This window comes from Salmo trutta, chromosome 24 (assembly GCF_901001165.1).
Source record: "Salmo trutta chromosome 24, fSalTru1.1, whole genome shotgun sequence".
Classification (NCBI taxonomy): Eukaryota; Metazoa; Chordata; class Actinopteri; order Salmoniformes; family Salmonidae; genus Salmo; species Salmo trutta.
Window position 1 is genome coordinate 4,957,902 of NC_042980.1, and position 25,162 is coordinate 4,983,063.

At 41.7% G+C, this 25,162-nt stretch overlaps 1 long non-coding RNA gene across 1 annotated transcript; it reads right to left on the reverse strand.

Moving 5' to 3' along the window:
- Positions 1 to 1,322: 1,322 nt before the first annotated feature.
- Positions 1,323 to 6,303, reverse strand: LOC115160613 (uncharacterized). The gene is made up of 3 exons (XR_003869092.1): positions 4,175 to 6,303; positions 3,963 to 4,095; positions 1,323 to 3,719 (listed from the first exon to the last, which is right to left on the reverse strand). It is a non-coding gene; the product is annotated as an uncharacterized LOC115160613 (long non-coding RNA).
- Between the last annotated feature and the right edge of the window lie 18,859 nt (positions 6,304 to 25,162).

A 25,162-nucleotide genomic window follows, 5' to 3' on the forward strand; every position in this document is an offset into this window, starting at 1 on the left:
GTCAACAGTGAAGAGGGGACTCCAGGATGCTGGCCTTCTAGGCAGAGTTCCTCTGTCCAGTGTCTGTGTTCTTTTGCCCATCTTAATCTTTTCTTTTTATTGGCCAGTCTGAGATATGGCTTTTTCTTTGCAACTCTGCCTAGAAGGCCAGCATCCCGGAGTCGCCTCTTCACTGTTCACGTTGAGACTGGTGTTTGCGGTTACAATTTAATGAAGCTGCCAGTTGAGGACTTGTGAGGCGTCTGTTTCTCAAACTAGACACTCAAATGTACTTGTCCTCTTGCTCAGTTGTGCATCGTGGCCTCCCACTCCTCATTCTATTGTGCTTAGAGCCAGTTTGCGCTGTTCTGTGAAGGGTGTAGTACACAGCGTTGTACCAGTTTCTTGGCAATTTCCAGCATGGAATAGCCATCATTTCTCAGAACAAGTATAGACTGATGAGTTTCAGAAGAAAGTTATTTGTTTCTGGCCATTTTGAGCCTGTAATCGAACCCACAAATGCTGATGCTCCAAATACTCAACTAGTCTAAAGGACAGTTTTATTGCTTCTTTAATCAGGACAACATTTTTCAGCTGTGCTAACATAATTGCAAAAGGGTTTTCTAATGATCAATTAGCCTTTTAAAATGATAACCTTGGATTAGCTAACACAACGTGCCATTGGAACACAGGGGTGATGGTTGCTGATAATGGGCCTCTGTACGCTTATGTAGATATTCCATTAAAAAATCTGCCCTTTCCAGCTACAATAGTCATTTACAACATTAATAATGCTTACACTGTATTTCTGATCAATTTGATGTTATTTTAATGGACAAAACATGTGCTTTCTAAGTGACCCCAAACTTTTGAACGTCACATCCCATAGGAAAGCAAAATCCAAGATGAGAGATCCTTTATAACCTCTGTCCATCACCTAGACAAAAAGAGCACTAGTCAATACTAAAGTGAGATGCTGTGCATTTTCTCATACATCTCAATTGTCACTCCTGAGAAGTAGACATGGATCTGTCTCACAGTGATCACTGTGAGTTCTCTGAACTCTCTGAGTTCTCCTTTCTCAGTCTCAGCTACTAGATAAATGAAAGTAGCACTTAAAGATTTCAATGTGATACGAACAATTAGATGCTCTCTCAAACATGTTTTACATTCATCCCATACAGATCTCAGTGGTATTTACACATTGTAATCTTGGACCTATCTCACTATGAACTATATATGAGACTAATTATTACAGGTCTGATCAATTCATGCAAATGTCATCTCAGAGATATCTCTACATGATCTCAAAGCGGTGTTGAAGGGTAAAATAATCACAAAAGTGGAGCAGATATGATTTATTTCCATTAATTCATCATTCAATATACATTCATACTGTTCCAACACAAGTCATTTGTTGAGTATACCTAGTCCTTCTCAGGTGTGTTTTGGAAAGGAGTTTCAAACACAATACCGGGCATAGACGTCAAGGAAAACAACTTTGCCCAAAACATGCTCATGGGCAATTACAAATGTGTTGACAGGGGTGTCCAATAGGGCCTCAACATGAAAGCATGTACCATGTGTTACAGTATCTTGCAGCAAAGAAAAACCTGCACATTCAAATTCGCTAATAAGTGCCCATTTGTCACCTGATTCCTCAGAGGTAAAGAAATCAATCTGTCCATACTTTATTTGTACCTTTTTCCTTTCCATAATACCTTGATATGAGACGAGTTCTCTCAACTTGTGCCCTGTAAAATGCCTTCACTGAATGTGGTGAACTAATGTGGCGACCAGCAGGTTTTCTATTGCAGAGGTGCCTTGCCTCCAGTTGAGGTTTACCTGATGCTCCAATTCTGTTTTTCTCGACTTATCACTGTTTTCGTCATTAAAAACTATGGTCATTGGTCATCCGTGCGTAAAAGTCAGCTACGGCATTAGCTGGCTTTAGGATTTTGCGAAATAGCAGGGATAGACTGCAGTAGTTTGACTGCATAGACCATTTTGCAAGGGTATATTTTGAGTACCCTGCATGAACCTTAACAAATAGCCATTTTTGTCTTCAAAATGGAAACATGAATGATTCCATGATGGGCCAAGGGCTCTGACGCTGTCTGCTAGGTGCACAAGAAGTTGAATATTTGCAGTTTGGTAACGCTCACCATAGAGATGACTAATTTGAGAGCAAAAGTCCCATAGCAGTTTCTCTGCATGACCAATCTGTTGTATTGATATGGAGTCCATCAGAGGAATGAAAATAGCTTAACTTAGGAGGAAGTGATTGTAGTAAAGCGTTCAAAGAACACCCAGGAAAACAAAAGATTAAGAGCCCAATATTCTGATGCCTTAAACATCCTGTGAGATGCTACTGATCGAGGATATTGTGTCAAGGATGGTGGTCAGACATCTTGCAATCCCTTGTCTATTTTGTTTTGTTTCTTTTGAAATGCTGATGAGAAGACTCAGTGGAAAATCATAGAAGCATCAGAAGGCGCATTATTCCTAACAGCTGAGTGCATGTAGTCAATGCCAGTGCTACGGATTAGGTCATAACTTTTAAGTTGGCTGAGCCAATAGGGACCCTTCACACCTTTCACAGTGGTTTTTGTCTCATAGGCCATTTTAGCATCATCAAATGTTTGATGCGTGCGAGGTAGCCCTTTTGGATCCATTTCTTTGAATGGAAATGCATGAACATGCCCCCTTTGCCATGTCTTCAGTCTTTCCAGGCTGCTCACATTTCAAACATCCAAAGTTTCCATTGAACTGCACTATATTTAGTACTATTGCTTTGGCAGGCAAGTCACATGTGCCAGCAATGGTGAGCACTTTGCACAAACAAAAACGTTTCAGAGCCCTCTGCAGGCTGCACATAAATTCCATCCTCTTGAAGTTTACTCAGTGTGTTACTTAGTGGTCTAAGAAATGTAACCATAGATGGTTTTGAGTCCCCATACCAAAGCCCAGCAAAAATCGAATTACATTTTTTTGTGCGTTCAATAAAGCTCAATTCATTAATGATACAATAAAAAGGCCACACTGAAAACGTCAACGATTTAAAAATTGGTACCCCATCTGTGTAACATGTAAGTGAGATGTTTCTAAGATCACTAAGAAGTCCAGCTCCATCTGCATGATGTCTGTAAACTTCTGCATCATATGTATATTCTTTCTTCATCCTACAAAATCTAAAGTTAAGCTTTTCCTGAAAAAAAACCAGGCTTGAGAAACTGATCTTATTTGAGCATCAATTTCAACCTCCATGAAGGATGATGCTGATCCTTCTTCTGACATGCTGGTCCCACAGGTGAGACAAGTCTCTGAACTTCTGTACACTGCCCAAGCAGTCTGTGTTGAGACTGGACAATGCAATGCTGTTAATTTAAGCAAAACACTTAAGGACCTTACTAGTTACTTTATGACCAAAAGACACTCTCCAACGGTTATGGATGCATTGTCATATAATGGTTTGCCTGTTTTTGTTGAGTCATTGGATGTTGACTATGCACCCTCCTTGCTAGACACCTTTTAAAATCCCTCACTGAAGATAAAGTTATCATAGGGTCAATCCATGAAATCAGGCAATACTTCCTCAAAGGATTCAGATAGATCATACTGATCAGTATTGTCGCATACAGTTGTTAGGACATCAGGAGTATCTCTGCTGGCTGATCTGAAGTTGGATGTTGGCTCTTCATTTTCAATGGTAAAGTCAATCATTGAAACATTGTCTTGTGCTGGTAACAGAAAATAATAAAACAACAGTTTAATAGTATGTTTAGATACCATTTATTAATAGTAAAACATTGTGTTGCACAATCACTGTGCGTGTACACATGGGTCTCAAAAAAACTTGGCAAGAAGTTTGCCAGGGAGCTCACACGTGATAAAATAAAATTGGATGTTTATGCAAATATGTTTCTAGTACAAGAGGGTGCTACTATAAAACATAGGAAGTGGAATAAGAATATTTAACTTACTGAAATATCATTCATCATGATGTCCTAATGGAGTGGGTGTTCTGTCCTGATGGGGCGGTTGTGTTCTGTCCTGAGGGGGCTGGTCCGTTGATCCGCCCTGATGGGGTGGCTGCGTTCCATTCATGCGGGCAGACTGCAGGGAGTAAAATGAAAAACAATTAAAATTGTGTCTGCTATGTTAAAATATGTCAGAGCAATGCCACGCCACTCACCAAATGTGCAGTCCTTCTTGGTCGTTTAAGTAGCCCAGCGTTGTCTTTATTCATCTTTCTTCTCCATTGGCTTCCAGGCTCTGGTCTTGTCATTTTGAGTCTCCAATATTATTCAATAGAGAGACAACTAATTACGGCTAGCCCAATGCTGCAATGTGTTTGCTCACTCAATTATCATCAAGATACATAGGCCTAACACATCTTATAAAGAGTCAAGATGCAATACTAATATGCATTGCCAAATAAAATTATTAGGAATTTGTGTCCCTTATAAACAGTACACACATATGCTGAAATGCTAGGGGTGTTGTTGTGCATAAACACATGCATATCAAAAACTAAATAATAAGGCTACCAGCTAGGCTAACATTATATTGGAATGGAATATGCATGGGGGTCTCGACTGAAGTATATTATGTGATAAAGTTGCATAACTAACACAAACAGAAAGCTATTTTACTTACTTAGTTAACTCTTGCGAACACTGACTCAACTTTTCCCTGATGAGTTTGTAAGAAGAGCTCCCTGGCAAAACCATATAAAGTCTATTTGCTCCCTGGCAACTAGCTAATCAACCCGGGCATATACTGTTTTGCGTTTATTTAAAAGAACATATAATTCATTGGATGACCTTACTTGAAATGTGATTGGACGCCAGTCAAAGACCCGCGGGAATGACAGTTGGAGATTGGATTGAGATCATTACTTTGCTGATGAGTGATCCACGTGGACCATCGCCACAGATAGTTTGAATTTGCTAAGTAAAGAAGGTAAGCATCATAATCAACTGAATACACTGTGAATTATTAAATTATCGTACCCCAAGGTGAAATAATAATAATATATGTAATATATATAATTTTCAGGGCTATTTTCCAACATTAGCTACAGCCAGGTTAGCAGTTACGCGTTCAGAAATACAACAGTACAATTTTTCATTTTGATCTCCCAGACTAGGGCTATTGTTCAGATTTAAAGTTACTGGTTTTAACAAAAAGGTACAATTATCCATAGAAATTAGCTAGCTAGCTGCTAGCTACCAGCACTTCTAAATAATCTCTAACTTCTGTCCAAATAACCCAATAATTTTCATCTGCTTGCTAAATTAACTGAATTTACATAAAGCAATGATTGTAGTTATCATTATATCATGAGTGATTGATGGGTTTGAATTTGTATTTATATCAATTGGTCAAAGCAGGCAAGTTACAATTGAAACTGCAAATTCTCTTGAAAGCAAACCTATTGAAATTACTATTCACAGAATGGACATGCCTAAGAAGAATTGTCCTCTAAAGAGACAAAGGTTTCCCACAAAGAAGGTGCAAGATATGTCTCCAGAATTGGACCCAAATGAGCATTCTGGTAAGTACTGTGCTAATCTGAATTCATATCAAGGTTTGCTACCCGTAGGATAAGCACCATGCAGGAGAAAATAATGATGTGCAAATATGTCTCAACCAGTGATCTTTCGAGTAACATATGGCAGAGCGCCTTTAACATTTTCTCTCCCTCTTCTCAATTTCTCTCAGGACATTTTGCTTTTGTGAGGTTTGAGGATGGATATACTGCAAAAATCTTCCAAACATCTGATATTCTAGGTGAAGAGGACGTTCCTATCAGACAGCAGCCAGATCTTAGGTCAGGAGTAGCCATTCTAGCTAAGGGGTCAGATGGCAGATTTTATAGGGCCACTGTTGAATACATTGGGCAGCCAGACCAGATTGTTTTTCTTTCAAACCTTTTTTTTCCAATGACAGACTCTTAGATATGGACAACCAAGAGAAGGGCCGCCCAACTCAACCAACAGTACATCAGTCACCCACAACTGAACATTAAAGCTCACCGTGTTCAAGCTCCAGTGGGACCGCACGCACCAGCCGCATGGCAGCCATGTGATGGTTGCAGTTACGAGGTTGAAAAAAATCCTCTGTGACAAGGGAAGGATGGAGGAAGTAATTTTGAGAATAGGTAGGTAATTAATATCATGTCACCTATCAAACTTTATTTTATGAAGTTGAATTGTAAATCATTTTGAAAAAATGTTTTTGTTTATGTTTGGAAGAGTGATTAGGCCTTGAACACATTATATTGAATGTACAGTCGTGGCCAAAAGTTTTGAGAATGACACAAATATTAATTTCCACAAAGTTTGCTACTTTGGTGTCTTTAGATATTTTGGTCAGATGTTACTATGGAATACTGAAGTATAATTACAAGCATTTCATAAGTGTCAACGGCTTTTATTGACAACTACATGAAGTTGATGCAAAGAGTCAATATTTGCAGTGTAGACCCTTCTTTTTCAAGACCTCTGCAATCCACCCTGGCATGCTGTCAATTAACTTCTGGGCCACATCCTGACTGATGGCAGCCCATTCTTGCATAATCAATGCTTGGAGTTTGTCAGAATTTGTGGGGTTTTGTTTGTCCACCCGCGTCTTGAGGATTTGCCACAAGTTCTCAATGGCATTAAGGTCTGGGGAGTTTCCTGTTCAGCGACCCAAAATATCGATGTTTAGTTCCCCGAGACACTTAGTTATCACTTTTGCCCTATGGCAAGGTGCTCCATATCATGGTGGAAAAGGCATTGTTCGTCACCAAACTGTTCCTGGATGGTTGGGAGAAGTTGCTCTCGGAGGATGTGTTGGTACCATTCTTTATTCATGGCTGTGTTCTTAGGCAAAATTGTGAGTGAGCTCACTCCCTTGGCTGAGAAGCAACCCCACACATGAATGTTCTCAGGATGCTTTACTGTTGGCATGACACAGGACTGATGGTAGTGCTCACCTTGTCTTCTCCGGACAAGCTTTTTTCCGGATGCCCCAAACAATTGGAAAGGGAATTCATCAGAGAAAATGACTTTACCCCAGTCCTCAGCATTCCAGTCCCTGTACCTTTTAAAAATATTAGTCTGTCCCTGATGTTTTTCCTGGAGAGAAGTGGCTTCTTTGCTGCCCTTCTTGACACCAGGCCATCCCCCAAAAGTCTTTGCCTCACTGTGCGTGCAGATGCACTCACACCTGCCTGCTGCCATTCCTGAGCAAGCTCTGTACTGGTGGTGCCCCGATCCCGCAGCTGAATCAACTTTAGGAGACGGTCCTGGCGCTTGCTGGACTTTCTTGGGCACCCTGAAGCCTTCTTCACAATAATTGAACCGCTCTCCTTGAAGTTCTTGATGATCCGATAAATGGTTGATTTAGGTGCAATCTTACTGGCAGCAATATCCTTGACTGTGAAGCCCTTTTTGTGCAAAGCAATGATGACAGCATGTGTTTCCTTGCAGGTAACCATGGTTGACAGAGGAAGAACAATGATTCCAAGCACCACCCTCCTTTTTAAGCTTCCAGTCTGTTATTCAAACTCAATCAGCATGAGAGAGTGATCTCCAGCCTTGTCCTCATCAACACTCACACCTGTGTTAACGAGAGAATCACTGACATGTCAGCTGGTCCTTTTGTGGCAGGACTGAAATGCAGTGGACATGTTTTTTGGGGATTCAGTTCATTTGCATGGCAAAGAGGGACATTGCTATTAAATGCGATTCATCGGATCACTGTTCATAACATTCTGGAGTATACGCAAATTGCCGTCATACAAACTGAGGCAGCAGACTTGGTGAAAATTAATATTTGTGTCATTCTCAAAAGTTTTGGCCACGACTGTACTGTATGTGCTATTGTCTCCTCTCAGACTCAGTCCAGATCCGAGAGCTGCAACCTCTCATTGACATCGTTGGAGAGAAACACTGTGAGCTACAGGAGAGAAGGCCATCAGTGCCGTTCGGCGAGCATGAGTTGTTTTCTGACAGTGGCATGTTCCTCTCATCGTTCCGCCTTGCTGCCATTCATCAGGCATCTAGGCAAGATTGCTTGAGTCTGTTTCATTTGCTTTTTGACAATTTTTTTCTCAGTGGAAGAATGTGTCAATTCAGTTGCCTTTGGATGCCATGGCAAGATCCCCGAGGGGAAGCGAATCCTCGACCGGAAGAAGGTCAGTGGAATTCTAAGTAAGCATTTTCTCAAAGCTAGGTTACATTGTTACTTAACTGCCTACAGCATATTAGGATTGATTCTTGATGAAAAGGATTTACGTATGTTATTTGCTAATTCGTTACTGCAATCAAGTCAAATCAAGTTTAAAAATGCATCTTAAATACCTCAGAAACAAACCAAAATACCCAATGTCCTTTTAAGACGTATGTGTTTTGCATACTGTGAGTCCTTGAGTAGAATTGTCATGTGTTATTTATGTGTTATTTGTCAAAATATTCATTACATTTTTTATATACTTTATTCCGATCTACGTCTTGCGATGTGCTACCTTGGATGGTTGGACCGGAATCGATGAAGCCAAACTGAAGAAGGCTTTCATCAAGTGTAGGAGCAGAGCAGGTCATAGTGACTGTTCTAAAATATTTTTGTTTGTGTACAATGTGCAATGTTCATATTTGAAATAAGGTTAATTTAAGAACATACTGTTATGGGCTTACTGGTGTCACATGTAGGTTAGACTTTATGTTCACTACATCTGGTGGGTGACAACTGCCTATTTTCATCTCTACAATATTATTTTGGGGTTTACCTAATGTTTCAAATCAGGTACAAGGGCATATGCTAAATATTCCTTTTTTTTACGTTCTTAGAGTTAATGGAACCCAAGCTGTGCTGGGAATGAAAAGTGATATGCTTTGTAAATATATTAAGCACTGTTGAATACATTTGTTGAACACTATCAGTTTTCATTCTTGTTTTTAACAGGTAATCACCATTAATTTGCAGTATTAATTAAAACAAATTAAATTCTCAATTGTTTCTCATCTCATTAATCAAGCTCATGCATAGCTTCTGTAGTAATTTTAAGATACATAAATGAGACATGGAGACGGTGCACATAAAATGTAGATATCTCCTTTATGGCTCATACTTCTGAAATGATCACCTCAGACTAAGATCATTTGTCTAATAAAAGTCTCAAACTTGTCTCAGGAACTTATTATTGCTCCTTTAAAATAACAGAGGCAAGAATGAGCTCAAAGGTATACAATGATGAGACCTCCTCTGCTGATCATACTTCTCAAATACTGCTAAAACGATCATCGCAATTCAATTTCATGTGTTCTATATATGACTCATAACTTCATCTCAATATTTCGCCTAAGGGGCCTTTAAGAACAATAAACCAGACACAAACGGTCATAGAATGATTCAAAATTGAGAAGCTCTAGGTAGTCTCAAAAGATCTGGAGGATATCCGAGTGAGCAACAGATATTTTCCTGTGGAATGCGCCGAATGCAGGTGTAGGACTTACTGTGAAATGCTTACTTACAAGCCCTTAACCAACAATGCAGTTGTAAGAAAATAGAGTTAAAAAAATATTTATAAACTATACAAATAAATAAACTATCTATAGACACAATGCCTTCGAAAAGTATTCAGACCTTTTGGACTTTTTCCACATTTTGTTACGTTAGTCTTATTCTAAAATTTTATAAATTTAAATAAATCCTCAAATCTACACACAATTTCATGAAAATGACTAAGTGAAAACAGGTTGTTCGATTTTTTTTGCAAATGTATAAAAAAATATTTATATTTACATAAGTATTCAAACCCTTTGACGTGAGATTTGAAATGGAGCTCAGCTGCATCCTGTTTCCATTTATCATCCTGGAAATGTTTCTACAACTTGATTGGAGTCCACCTGTGGTAAATTCAATTGATTGGACATGATTTGGAAAGGCTGTGTCTATATAAGGTCTCACATTTGACAGTGCATGTCAGAGCAAAAACCAAGCCATGAGGTCAGGAATTGTCCGTAGAGCTCTGAGACAGGATTGTGTCAAGGCACAGATCTGGGGAAGGGTAAAAAAAATTCAGCATTAAAGGTCCCCAAGAACACAGTGGCCTCCATCATTCTTAAATGGAAGAAGTTTGGAACCACCAAGACGCTTCCTAGAACTGGCCACTCGGCCAAACTGAGCAATCGGGGGAGAAGGGCCTTGGTCAGGGAAGTGACCAAGTACCTGATTGTCTCTCTGACAGAGCTCTAGAGTTCTTCTGTGGAGATGGGAGAACCTTCCAGAAGGACAACCATCTCTGCAGCACTCCACCAATCAGGCTTCTATGGTAGAGTGGCCAGACAGAAGACACTCTTCAGTAAAAGGCACATGACAGCCCACTTGGAGTTTCCCAAAAGGCACGTAAAGACCCAGACAATGAGAAACAAGATTCTCTAATCTGATGAAACCAAGACTGAATTATTTGGCCTGAAAGCCAAGCGTCACGTCTGGAGGAAACCTGCCACCATCCCTATGGTGAAGCATGGTGGTGGCAGCATCATGCTGTGGGGATGTTTTTCAGCGGCAGGGACTGGGAGACTAGTCAGGATCCTGGGAAAGATGAACGGAGCAAATCACAGAGAGATCCTTGATGAAAATCTGCTCAGGACCTCAGACTGGGGTGAAGGTTCACCTTCCAAAAGGACAATGACCCTAAGTACACAGCCAAGACAATGCAGGAGTGGCTTCGGGACAAGTCTCTGAATGTCCTTGACTAAACCAACCAGGGCCTGGAGTTGAACCTGATTGAACGACTCTGGAGAGACCTGAAAATAGCTGTGCAGAAACCCTCCCCATCCAACCTGACAGAGCTTGAGAACATCTGCAGAGAAGAATGGGAGAAACTACGCAAATATAGGTGTGCCAAGTTTGTGGCATCATTCCCAAGAAGACCAGATGCTGTAATCACTGCCAAAGGTGCTTCAACAAAGTACTGACTAAAGGGTCTGAATACTTATGTAAATGTGAAACCTGTTTTTGATTTGTCATTATGGGTTATTTTGTGTAGATTGACGAGGGGGAAAACAATTTTTTAATACATTTTATAATAAGGCTGTAATGTAACAAAATTCGGAATAAGTGAGTACTTTGTACACTCTTGGAATTCTCTCAACCAGATTCATGAGGAATGTTTTTCCAACAGTTTTGAAGGAGTTCCACCATATGCTGAGCACTTGTTGGCTGCTTTTCCTTCACTCTGCAGTCCAACTCAGCCCAATTTGGTTGAGGTCGGTTGATTGTGGAGGCCAAGTCATCTGATGCAGCACCGTCACTCTCCTTCTGGTCAAATAGCCCTTACACAGCCTGGAGGTGTGTTGGGTCATTGTCCTATTGAAAAACAAATGATAGTCCCACTAAGTGCAAACCATATGGGATTGCGTATCGCTGCAGCATGCTGTGGTAGCCATGCTGGTTAAGTGTGCCCTAAATTCTAAATAAATCACATACAGTGTCACCAGCAAAGCACCCCCATACAATCACACCTCCTCCTTCCATGCTTCACGATGAAAACCACTCATGCAGAGATCATCCGTTCACATACTCTGCATTTCACAAAGACACGGCAGTTGGAAGCAAAAATCTCAAATTTGGACTTCAGATCAAAGGACAGATTTCCACTGGTCTAATGTCCATTGCTCGTGTTTCTTGGCCCAAGCAAGTCTCTTCTTATTATTGGTGTCCTTTAGTAGTGGTTTCTTTGCAGCAATTCGACCATGAAGGCCTGATTCATGCAGTCTCCTCTGAACAGTTGATTTTGAGATGTCTGTTACTTGAACTCTGTGAAGTATTTATTTGGGCTGTTATCTGAGGTGCAGTTAACTTTATTTTTGTATTTAACTAGGCAAGTCAGTTAAGAACAAATTCTTATTGACAATGACGACCTACCAAAAGGCAAAAGGCCTGCTGTGGGGACGGAAGCTGGGATTAAGAAATAAATACAATATAGGACAAAACGCACATAAGAGAGACAACAGAACACTCCCTAAAGAGAGACCTTAGACAACAACATAGCAAGGCAGCAACACATGACAACACAGCATGATAGCAACACAACATGACAACAACATGGCAGCAACACAACATGGCAGCAGCACATGGTAGCAGCACAAAACATGGTACAAACATTACTGAGCACAGTGTGATGGCCTTGAGATAGAAGCTGCTTTTCAGTCTCTCGGCCCAAGTTTGATGCATCTGTACTGACCTCGCCTTCTGGATGATAGCAGGGTGAACAGGCAGTGGCTCGGGTGGTTGTTGTCCTTGATGATCTTTTTGGCCTTCCTGTGATATCGGGTGCTGTTGGTGTCCTGGGGGGCAGGTAGCTTGCCACTGGTGATGCGTTGTGCAGACCGCACTACCCTCTGGAGAGCCTTGCGGTTGTGGGCGGAGCAGTTGCGATACCTCTCTCTCCCTTGATGTCCTTGAATAAACTGGAAAAATGTAGTAACATGGAAAACACCAGTTAGCTAGGTGGAGAGAATGAGGTTCCTTTATTGGAGGTCCTGGTTTAGGGTGGTGGTCAGGTAGCTCTCTCTCTCTCTCTCTCTCAAAATTGACTCATTATTCCACAGTACAGGCAGAGGAGTGGTGGCAAATGTAGAGGTCAAGAGAGAACTTATCCTCTGCAGCAGAGGTGACTCTGGGTCTTCCTTTCTTGTGGCTGTCCTCATGAGAGCCAGTTTAATCATAGCGCTTGATGGTTTTTGCAACTGCGCTTGAAGAAACTTTCAAAGTTCTTGAAATTTTCAAGATTGACTGACCTTGATGTTTTAAAGTAATGATGTCATTTCTCTTTGCTTATTTGAGCTGTTCTTGCCATAGTATTACTAAATAGGGCTATCTTCTGTATACCACCCCTACCTTGTCACAACACAAGTGATTGGCTCAAACGCATTAAGAAGGAAAGAAATTCCACAAATTAACTTTTAATAAGGCACACCTGTTAATTGAAATGCATTCCAGGTGACTACCTCATGAAGCTGGTTGAGAGTATACCAAGTGTGTGCAAAGCAGTTTTCAAGGCAAAGGGTGGCTACTTTGAAGAATCTCAAATATAAAATATAATTTTATTTGTTTAACCATTTTTTTGTTACTACATGATTCCATATGTGTTATTTCATAGTTTTGATGTCTTCACTATTATTCTACAATGTAGAAAATAGTAAAAATAAAGAAAAACCCTTGAATGAGTAGTTGTGTCCAAACTTTTGACTGGTACTGTATATTACAGAGTTTGTTGTATATGAAATGTCAATGAAATTGGGGGAAAAAAAGGGTCCTGTACCATCTCTTAGTCTTGTGGTACACAGAGTAGTATTGTAGTGTCCATCCACCTGGTAAAGAGGAGGTTTACCATCTCTGATCCACCTCAGTGGGGTGGTTGGTTGGTGTGGCTTATCTTATCTTGACTAAAATATAAGTCGTTCTAAATTGTAAAAATGGTGCCACATTTCAAAAGCAGAAAATCCTTCATTACCAACATTCATACTTTTCCCCGCCCACTAAATGATCTACTCTTCCCCATTTAGCTCAGTGGAGGTGTGTAAGGGGAGAATGTTAAAGCCTGCCCTATGCTATTGTTTTGTTGTAGTGGTATGGGGTTGAGGGAAGTTATGTGAAAATATATCATTGTTTATTTTTTCGTGCTATAGCCTATTTCAATATAAAATAAACCCTGTATCACCAAATGTGTATATTTTCATTTGCAGATGTATTCAGCAATGAAATAAATAATAACGGCACATCCAGTAAAGTTATTGTAGACTTCGCTACTCCCTTATCGTACCAACAAAGTAAATAGACGGCAAATTTACCGTTAGGCTATCAAAACAGTAAACTAATAAAATGCCTTGGACGTTACCGTTATCCACACTGTAAATAGTAAATGTTTTCAAATAAACCAAATAGCCAAATTGTTATAACACAGTAAATATCTCCGAAGAATATCACAATTATAAAGTAGACCTATTTACGATTCCTCCACAATGAATTCCATCCAGTTCATCATAAGAAAACTACCTGGACCAAATAATCTCCTTCATCCTCACTGCTCTTCAAAGTCGCGTCTAACACTTGTTTCATGGTGATGGAATAAACAAACGTACAGTCAAAAACACAATAGAAAAGTCTATATACAGTGTGTGCAAATTAGGTAAGATTAGGGAGGTAAGGCAATAAATAGGCCGTATTGGCGAAGTAATTACAAGTTAGCAATTAAACACTGGAGTAATAGATGTGCAGAAGATGAATGTGCAAGTAGAGATACTGGGGTGCAAAGGTGCAAAAAAGAATTACAGTATGGGGATGAGGTAGTTGGATGGGCTATTTACAGGTGGGCTATGTACAAGTGCAATGATCTGTAACCTGCTCTGACAGCTGATGCTTAAAGTTAGTGAGGGAGATATGAGTCTCCAGCTTCAGTGATTTTTGCAATTCGTTCCAGTCATTGGCAGCAGAGAACTGGAAGGAAAGGCGGCCAAAGGAGGAATTGGCTTTGGGGGTGACCAGTGAAATATACCTGCTGGAGCGCATGCTACAGGTGGGTGCTGCTATGGTGACCAGTGAGCTGAGATAAGGCAGGGCTTTACCTAGCAAAGACTTATAGATGACCCAGTGGGTTTGGCAACGAATATGAAGTGAGGGCCAGCCAACGAAAGCATACAGGTCGCAGTGGTGGGTAGTATATGGGGCATATGGTGACAAAATGGAGGGCACTGTGATAGACTGCATCCAATTTGCTGAGTAGAGTGTCGGAGGCTATTTTGTAAATAACATGAAGTCAAGGATCGGTAGGATAGTCAGTTTTACAAGGGTATGTTTGTCAGCATGAATTAAGGACGCTTTGTTGCGAAATAGGAAAGCCGATTTTAGATTTAATTTTGTATTGGAGATGCTTAATGTGAGTCTGGAAGGAGAGTTTACAGTCGAACCAGACACCTAGGTATTTATAGTTTTCCACGTATTCTAAGTCAGAACCGTCCAGAGTAGGGATGCTAGACGGGCGGGCAGGTGCGGGCAGCGATCGGTTGAAGAGCAAGCATTTCGTTTTACTTGCATTTAAGAGCAGTTGGAGGCCACGGAAGGAGAATTGTATGGCAATAAAGCTCGTCTGGATGTTAGTTAACACAGTGTCCAAAGAACGGCCAGAAGTATACAGAATGGTGTCGTCTGCGTAGAGCTGGATCAGAGAATTACCAGCAGCAAGACCGACATCATTGATGTATACAGAGAAAAGAGTCGGCCCGAGAATTGAACCCTGTGGCACCCCAATAGAGACTGCCAGAGGTCCGGACAACAGGCCCTCCGATTTGACACACTGAACTCTGTCAGAGAAGTAGCTGGTGAACCAGTCGAGGCAGTCATTAGAGAAACCAAGGCTGTTGATTCTGCCGATAAGAATATGGTGATTGATAGAGTGGCCAGGTCGATCAATACGGCTGCACAGTATTGTCTTTTATCAATGGCGGTTATGATATCGTTTAGGACCTAAAGCGTGGCTGAGGTGCACCCATGACCAGCTCGGAAACCAGATTGCATAGCGGAGAAGGTACAGTGGGATTCGAAATGGTCGGTGGACTGTTAGTTGACTTGGCTTTCGAAGACCTTAGAAAGGCAGGGTAGGATAGATATAGGTCTGTAACAGTTTGGGTCTAGAGTGTCTCCCCCTTTGAAGAGGGGGATGACCGCGGCAGCTTTCCAATCTTTGGGGATAGGTTGAACAGACTAGTAATAGGGGTTGCAACAATTGCGCCGGATAATTTTAGAAAGAGGGGGTCCAGATTGTTTATCCCAGCTGATTTGTAGGGGTCCTGATTTTGCAGCTCTTTAGGAACATCAGCTATCTGGATTTGGGTGAAGCAGAAATGGGGGAGGCTTGGGCAAGTTGCTGTGGGGGGTGCAGAGCTGTTGACTGGGATAGAGGTTGCCAGGTGGAAAGCATGGCCAGCCGTAGAAAAATGCTTATTGAAATTCTCAATTATCGTGGATTTGTTGGTGGTGACAATGTTTCCTAGCCTCAGTGCAGTGGGCAGCTGGGAGGAGGTGCTTTTATTTTCCATGGACTCAAGTGTCCCAGAACTTTTTGGAGTTTGTGCTACAGGATGCACATTTCTGTTTGAAAAAGCTAGCCTTTGCTTTCCTAACTGCCTGTAAAGTTGCATATCGTGGGGGCTATTCGATGCTCATGCAGTACGCCACAGGATGTTTTTGTGCTGGTCAAGGGCAGTCAGGTCTGGAGTGAACCAAGGGCTATATCTGTTCCTGGTTCTACATTTTTTGAATGGGACATGCTTATTTTAGATGGTGAAGTAAGCACTTTTAAAGAACAACCAGGCATCCTCTACAGATGGAATGAGGTCAATATCCTTCCAGGATACCCAGGCCAGGTCGATTAGAAAGGTCTGCTCGCTGAAGTGTTTTAGGGAGCGTTTGACAGTGATGAGGGGTGGTCGTTTGACAGCAGACCCATTACGAACGCAGGCAATGAGGCAGTGATCGCTGAGAATCTGGTTGAAGACAGCAGAGGTGTATTTTGAGGGCAGGTTGGTCAGGATGATATCTATGAGGGTCCCTGTGTTTACGGATTTGGGGTTGTACCTGGTAGGCTCATTGATAATTTGTGTGAGATTGAGGGCACCAAGCTTACTTAGATTGTAGGACGGCCGGGGTTTCAAGCATGTCCCAGTTTAAGTCACCTAACAGTGGATTTTTAAAAGTAGAAGCTCGAATTGTTTGGGCACAGACCTGGATAGTATGATAGAACTCTGCAGGCTATCTCTGCAGTAGATTGCAACTACGCCCCTAACTCCGCACCCTTTTCTATTTTGTCGGAAAATGTTATAGTTAGGGATGGAAATTTCAGGATTTTTGGTGGCCTTCCTAAGCCAGGATTCAGACACTGCTAGGACATCCGGGTTGGCAGAGTGTGCTAAAGCAGTGAATAAAACAAACTTAGGGAGGATGCTTTTAATGATAACATTCATGAAACCAAGTTACAGAAGTCAACAAATGAGAGCGCCTGGGGAATGGGAGTGGAGCTAGGCACTGCAGGGCCTGGATTAACCTCTACATCACCAGAGGAGGAGTAGGGTAAGGGTACGGCTAAAGGCTATAAGAACTGGTTGTCTAGTACGTTCGGAACAGAGAGTAAAAGGAGCAGGTTTCTGGGCGCGGAAGAATAGATTCAAAGCATGATGTACAAACAAGAGTATGGTAGGATGTGAATACAGTGGAGGTAAACCTAGGCATTGAGTGATGATGAGAGAGGTTGTGTCTCTAGAGACACCATTTAAACCAGGTGAGGTCACCGCATGTGTGGGAGGTGGAACAAAATGGCTAGCTGAGCAGGCTGGATGCGCTACAGTGAATTAAGACAATAATCACTAACCAAAACAGCAATGGACAAGGCATATTCACGTTAGGGAGAGTCATGCGTAGTCGAGTGATCATAGGGTCCAGTGAGTAGCTAGGCGAGCTGGAGACACGACGATTCAGACAGCTAGTGGGTCGGGGATAGCAGAAGGGCCTTAGAGGACGTCGCGACGGAAGAGTCTGTTGAAGCCCCCTCGGACGGTTCGTCGGCAGACCAGTCATGATGGATCGGCAGGGCTCCGTGTAGGCAGTAAAAGGGTCCAGGCCAATTGGCAAAATAGGTATTGTAGCCCAAGAAATTGGCTGATGGACCTCTTCAGCTAGCCGAGAGGTGGGCCTTGCTCAGGGCTAGCTCCAGGCTAACTGGTGCTTTCTTTGGGACAGAGACTTTAGCCAGGAGTAGCCCCTCAGATAGCAGCTAGCTAGCTGCGATGATCCAGGTGAAAAGGTTCAGAGCTTGCGGTAGGAATCCGGAGATGTGGTAGAGAAAGCAGTCCGATATGCTCTGGGTTGAATCGCACTGTGCAGACTGGCAGGAGTTGTCTGGGCTAAGGTTAGCTGATGACCGCCAGCAGTGGCTAACTGACAAGTAGCTAGTTAGCTTCTGTTGGGGGTTCCAGTTCTAAAGTATAGAAAACGGCAGATCCATACCACATTGGGTGTGGCGGGTTGCAGGAAATTGAGGTTAAAAATATAAAAAATATATACAAAATATACGAGGGAAAAAAAGATATATACACGGGACTTGAGAAGACAAAGACATCTGAATGCTACGCCGCCTTGGAATGTTACAGTGCTCTGGTCCCTTCTGCAGCAAAGCACCCCCACAACATGATGCTACCACCCTCGTGCTTCACGGTTGGGATGGTGTTCTTCAGCTTGCAAGCCTCCCCCTTTTTCCTCCAAACATAACAATGGTCTTAATGGCCAAACAGCTCTATTTTTGTTTCATCAGACCAGAGGACATTTCTCCAAAAAGTACAATCTTTGTCCCCATGTGCAGTTGCAAACCGTAGTCTGGCATTTTTATGGCGGTTTTGGAGGAGTGGCTTCTTCTTTGCTGAGCGGCCTTTCAGGTTATGTCGATATAGGACTCGTTTTACTGTGGAGATACTTTTGTACCTGTTTCCTCCAGCATCTTCACAAGGTCCTTTGCTGTTGTTCTGGGATTGATTTGCACTTTTCACACCAAAGTACGTTCATCTCTACGGCTGCGTGGTCCCATGGTGTTAATACTTGTGTACTGTTGTTTGTACAGATGAACGTGGTACCTTCAGACGTTTGGAAATTTCTCCCAAGGATGAACCAGACTTGTGGAGGTCTGAGGTCTTGGCTGATTCTGAGGTCTTGGCTGATTTTTGGGGGATTTTCCCATGATGTCAAGCAAAGAGGCAATGAGTTTGAAGGTAGACCTTGAAATACATCCACAGGTACACCTCCAATTGACTCAAATGATGTCAATTAGCCTATAAGAAGCTTCTAAAGCCATGATATCCTTTTCTGGAATTTTCCAAGCTGTTTAAAGTCACAGTCAACTTAGTGTATGTAAACCTCCGACTTCAACTGTAGGTGTGCCAAGCTTGTAGCATCATACCCAAGTAGACTCGAGGCTGTAATCGCTGCCAAAGGTGCTTCAACAAAGTACTGAGTAAAGGGTCTGAATACTTATGTAATTTTTTAAATCTTTTTTTATACATTTGCTAAAATGTATAGAAACCTGTTTTTGCTTTGTCATTATGGTGTTGTGTGTGTATATTGATGAGGGGTGAAAAAAACGATTTAATCAATTTTAGAATAAGGCTGTAACGTCACAAAATGTGGAAAAGTCAAGGGGTCTGAATACTTTCCGAATGAACTGTAGGTACCAAGAAGCCATTTCAGGCTATCAATCAAGTTATAGTATTTGTGGGCTATACTCGGCCTTGTCTTCGGACGGTAAGTTGGTGGTTGTAGATATCCCTCTAGTGGTGTGGGGGGCTGTGCTTTGGCAAAGTGGGTGGGGTTATATCCTGCCTGTTTGGCCCTGTCCGGGGGTATCATCGGATGGGGCCACAGTGTCTTCTGATCCCTCCTGTCTCAGCCTCCAGTATTTATGCTGCAGTAGTTTATGTGTCGGGGGGCTAGGGTCAGTCTGTTACATCTGGAGTATTCTCTTGTCTTATCCGGTGTCCTGTGTGAATGTAAATATGCTCTCTCTAATTCTCTCTTTCTTTCTTTCTTTCTTTCTCTCGGAGGACCTGAGCCCTAGGACTACCTGGCATGATGACTCCTTGCTGTCCCCAGTCCACCTGGCCATGCTGCTGCTCCAGTTTCAACTGTTCTGCCTGCGGCTACGGAACCCTGACCTGTTCACCGGACGTGCTTGTTGCACCCTCGACAATTACTATGATTATTATTATTTGACCATGCTGGTCATTTACGAACATTTTAACATCTTGACTATGTTCTGTTATAATATCCACCCGGCACAGCCAGAAGAGGACTGGCCACCCCTCATAGCCTGGTTCCTCTCTAGGTTTCTTCCTAGGTTTTTGGCCTTTCTCAGGAGTTTTTCCTAGGGAGTTTTTCCCAGCCACCGTGCTTCTTTCACATGCATTGCTTGCTGTTTGGGGTTTTAGGCTGGGTTTCTGTACAGCACTTTGAGATTTCAGCTGATGTACGAAGGGCTATATAAATAAATTTGATTTGATTTTGATTTAGTAGCTAGCTTGTCTAACTACAGGCAGTGGCGACCCGTCGTTCTGTTTTTAGCAAGACCTGTTTAGCCTTTTTTGCATGTAATTTTGGCGTTAGTACGTGTCACATATCAGTTTTCAAACAATGTAAAAAAAAAAGATAATTTATTTAATACATCTGCATACAAACAGCCTAGCTCAGTGCTTTCTGTGGTGGTGGGGGAGCCAGCAGAAAATATGGAGCGTAAGGGTTGGTAATGTTCTCTAGTTGCGCCGTGATTGGCAGTCATCATCATGAATCAGGTTGACAATCTACTGGCAAATCCTTTTCGATCCTTGTCATATGAAGATAAAACATATCGATGCTCGTCAGCCATTGGACATAAACATTACACAACAAGTTGGAAATTTGCAAATTTCGGCAATGAGTGGTTTGGAAGGAATCAGTGGCTACCTGCAAGCATTGCAAAGCAATTACTAGCCTGCTATTCAGTGCAGTGGGTGTTTGGTCCAAATCTGGGTTTAAGGGTCTCTTTTCTATGCTTAAAAGGATAAACATTCACATGCAACACCATGGGCCAGAAAGGTTGAATAATTTGGCCATGCAGTCAATCCAGTATGACTTCTGCCGCGTTCAAAAGAACTGGAAACTCGGAACTGGGAAATCGCTGACTTCGGTGAGTTCAAGACAACTGGGAGCTCAGAGAAAAACGAGCTCTGACTTGGATGACCGTTCAAAACGTATTTTCCAACTCGGAATTTCAAGTTGGGAACTCATGCCTTTTTCTAGAGCTCTAACCTTAAGATTCTTGAAGTCATGATTCAACCTTCTTTTTTCGAGTTCCCAGTTGTATTTAAAGCACCATAAATCCAGAGAATTCCAGACTTTGATGACAATGTTTGATGACAAAATTTGCCCAAAAGAAGGACTGCCACGCCACCTTCCTGTTCAAGTGATCACAGCACAACAAAGTGAGTCCAAAAATGTCTAGTATGCTGCTGCATAAATTGTGTAATATGCCAGGGAGATATGTATACTGTACCTAAGAAAGTAATACTAAGTGTAGGTTGTGTAGTAAGCTGTTAGTAGCTCATGTGCCTCACACTAATAATTTGGTCCCTTTCCCCCTCATAACTTAGCCTACTGTTCTGACTTGGTGGTGCATATGTAGCCTATAGCCAGCTTTAGAGAAATGTAATCATTGAATATTGAATAACCTTGTTGTGATGCTACCATGCTGTGTTGTCATGTGTTGCTGCCTTGCTATGTTGTTGTCTTAGGTCTCTCTTTATGTAGTGTTATGTTGTCTCTCTTGTCGTAATGTGTGTTTTGTCCTATATTTATATATATTTTTAATCCCAGCCCCTGTCCCCGCAGGAGGCCTTTTGCCTTTTGGTAGGCTGTCATTGTAAATAAGAATTTGTTCTTAACTGACGTGCCTAATTAAATAAATGAAAAAAGAGCTTATATGCCCCATTTATTTATCCTACAGTTCTGACTTTCTGAACAGGGAGAATACTGTAAGAATGGCCTATGTTCTGAATTCTGTCGCTGTACATTTCAAAAGTGCTTAACAAATAGTTATATTGACTATGTCCGTCCTAGCTCGCTCATTAATGTCTTAATCAAAATTACGGATTGTCTTAATGTACTCTTATCGTTCCTCTTATCCACTAGCGGTTCTGGGGGGGTGGGGGTGGGGGGGCAGTGCCCCTGTGATAACAATTTTGGACTCCCTTGTGGCCCCCCTAAATGTGGAGTTTGAAATAATTTTTACATACATTTTTGCTATCGTACTTTTTTTTACATCCATTATTAGACAGTGACAACGATGATGATTATGAACATGGTCTTTTGCCTGCTAATGCCTGTAATGCAGTGAAGAAAACAATATGACAACAATAACGTCTAATGTAACTGACCCCTCTAACAGTACAACTGGCCCCAGCTTGGCCCCCCCAGTTGAAATGGTCTAGAACTGCCACTGCTCTTATCGTTCCCCTATGCCATAGTTTGTAAATCTCAATTGTAAGTAGAAAACACATTTGTTTAAGCAAGTCAGCCATATAAGCAATGTTTTTTAAAAGCCAGTAAATGTCATAATAGGGCATTGGGCCACCACAAGCCAGAACAGCTTCAATGCGCCTTGGCATATATTCTACAAGTGTCTGGAACTCTGTTGGAGGGATGCGACACCATTTTTTCACAATATTGTTTTGTTGATGGTGGTGGAAAACCCTCTCATGCGCTGCTCTAGAATCTCCCATAAGTGTTCAATTTGGTTAAGATCTGGTGATTGAGACTGCCATGGCATATGCCTTGCATCGTCTTCATGCTCATCAAACCATTTCAGTGACCACCCGTGCCCTGCGGATGGGGGCATTGTCATCCTATGGGGGAATAGCCATGGTAGCCAAAATAATGGCCTGCCCGCCATTTTTATACATGACACGAAGCACGATGGGATGTTCATTGCTTAATTGAATCAGGAACCATGTGTGGAAGCACCTGCTTTCAATATACTTTGTATTCCTCATTTACTGAAGTGTTTTCTTAGCTGGCATGCCTGTTGGCAAGGTTAGCAATAAGACTCACATTCCTTTACATTTTTACCCAGATTTTAGCAGAGATGCAGAGAAGCACGTTTCTTTAAAAAAATAACCACCAGTCAGAAAACAGACAGCTCAAGAGGTATGCTTATATATGCAGAAAAATATATTTTTTTTTTACATAGACTTAAGCATACCGATTATGGCTCTAGATTGCAGGAAAAGGCTGTTTCAGGAGTTTGAAGCATGCAAAATTGTATAACTTCCAGACCAACCCCAAGACATCATTACATACTTTGGGCCCCCTCAGCGCTTCAATCCTTCACAGAGCCAATTAGACACTCTCAGAGGTGAACCAAAGTGAATGCTATTTTCTCACGGAAAGACATTGTTATTTCATAACTTAAAGCCTTTGCCCTGCGTCTGATCACCAATCCACTGCCTAATAGAAAAGTGACTACTCTATACTATAACGGCCAAGAGGTAAATCAAATAAAACAATAGATCGTTATTACATGTTCCAAACCAATTATCTGATATGCATTTGTTTGAACATATGTGAAAACCCCTCTTGTGCAGTTACTGATGTATCTGGACTATTCGTGTCAGGACGCAATATGCTTCGCATGGGAAAAGCTGTCATCAAAAACCATTGATTATTAATATCTCAACTTCACCATCAATACACAGTGCAACATACAGTAAATGTCCAATACAAAATACATTCTCTGAGAATAAAGCTGTGCATGTAGTTTATTTTGATCCAGTGATTTAAAAAAAATATATATAGCCATATTTATTTTATAACTTTCCCCCTGTGGAATCATTGACTCTCGTAAAAACGTTTGCAAAAACTACAGAAAGTGTCCATAGACACATCACCTAACAAATACTAATATCCTCTTGAACTTGTAGCCTTGCGTGTGTATTATTGGCTTTCCTACAGGATTTAAAGTCAATTGTTAGGTCAGGTTTGAGGAGGAAAATATGAATTGATTTATAGTCCAGCAGCACCTCTGTGTAGATGTATTAGCATGGTTAAATTCTAACAGGAACAGGAAGTGAACTGTATGAGCCTACAGCTGTACGAGCCTACAGTCTGACAAAGAAGAACACTGCTATCTGCTGGGGAAAGGTACGATGTGTAAGACCCACAGGATCAAAAAGCGCTGAGAGTGGTGGTATTTTCTCTAGTCTTATGGATGGGTTTTCGATCATCATTGCACAATACCCTGACTTAATCAATTTCTGCAAACAATTGATTTCCAGTCAAGTTTGGGGACCTTGGGATCCTGACTAGTCCCCCAGTACCTGCCGCTGAAAAACATCCCCACAGCATGATGCTGCCCCCCCATGCTTCACCGTAGGAATGGTGCCAGGTTTCCTGACGGTTTCCAGACATGACGCTTGGCATTCAGGCCAAATAGTTCAATCTTGGTTTCATCAGATCAGAGAATCTTGTTAATCATGGTCTGAGTCCTTCAGGTGCCTTTTAGCAAACTCCAAGCGGGCTGTCATCTGATTTCGTTACTGAGTTTGGGTAATCCGAATGTTACGTTACTGATTACAATTTTGGGCAAGTAACTAGTAACTGTAACGGATTACATTTAGGAAGTAACCTACCCAACCCTGTAAATCAGACATGATTACTCGTACTGTAACAAATCTTAATATACATTTTCAAAACACTATCAAGACTCATATGCAAACATACTCAGATCATCCACATGGTGGCGCTATAAGCGGCACATAATATCTATCTGTTTGACAGAGTCATGGAATTTGGCACACATGCTCAGGGATGTGAGCATAGCTAACCTATAGAGTATGGTTGTGTTTGGCCTTATGGTGGCGCCGTTGGAAGAAGGTGAGCAACAGTTTTCTCTAGAGTCTTGAAAGGAAAAGTAGTTATTATTTGTATTTATTTTATTTAACTAGGCAAGTCAGTTAAGAACAAATTCTTATGTACAATGACGACCTACACAGTCCAAACCCGGACAACGCTGGGCCAATTGTGCAGCGTGGAATTGAACCAGGGTGTCTGTAGTGATGCCTCAAGCACTGAGATGCAGTGCCTTAGACCGCTGCGCCACCCGGGAGGTTTGAGATGGGCTTATAATTTTTCAGATCATAGGATCAAGATCAGGTTTTTTTAAGGAGTGGTTTAGTTACAGCCAGTTGTTTTCTAGATATTGTTGTTTAGATTTTCAATATATATTATACACTGGCAACAGCCAAAATAAATAACCTAGGAATCAGGCTTAACCTGTCATATCTCAACATACACAGGTTGGGCAAGACTACACAGCCTTCCCTTAAAGGTGAAAACACATCCACCAAATTATGGTCTGCAGTTCGCTGACTGCGTGGTGTGTTTTAGGGACCACCCCGCCGGTGGGCGTCTGACTGTCAAATCGGTTTGCAAATTACAGCAGGCACTCTGTTTAGACTGGTGGTAAGTACTCTCGGCCGTGCTAAGAAACCAAAACGAATCTGAATCACAGGACTTCAAAAAGATACATATGCACTTGCAAAGATCATTTCTATATCCA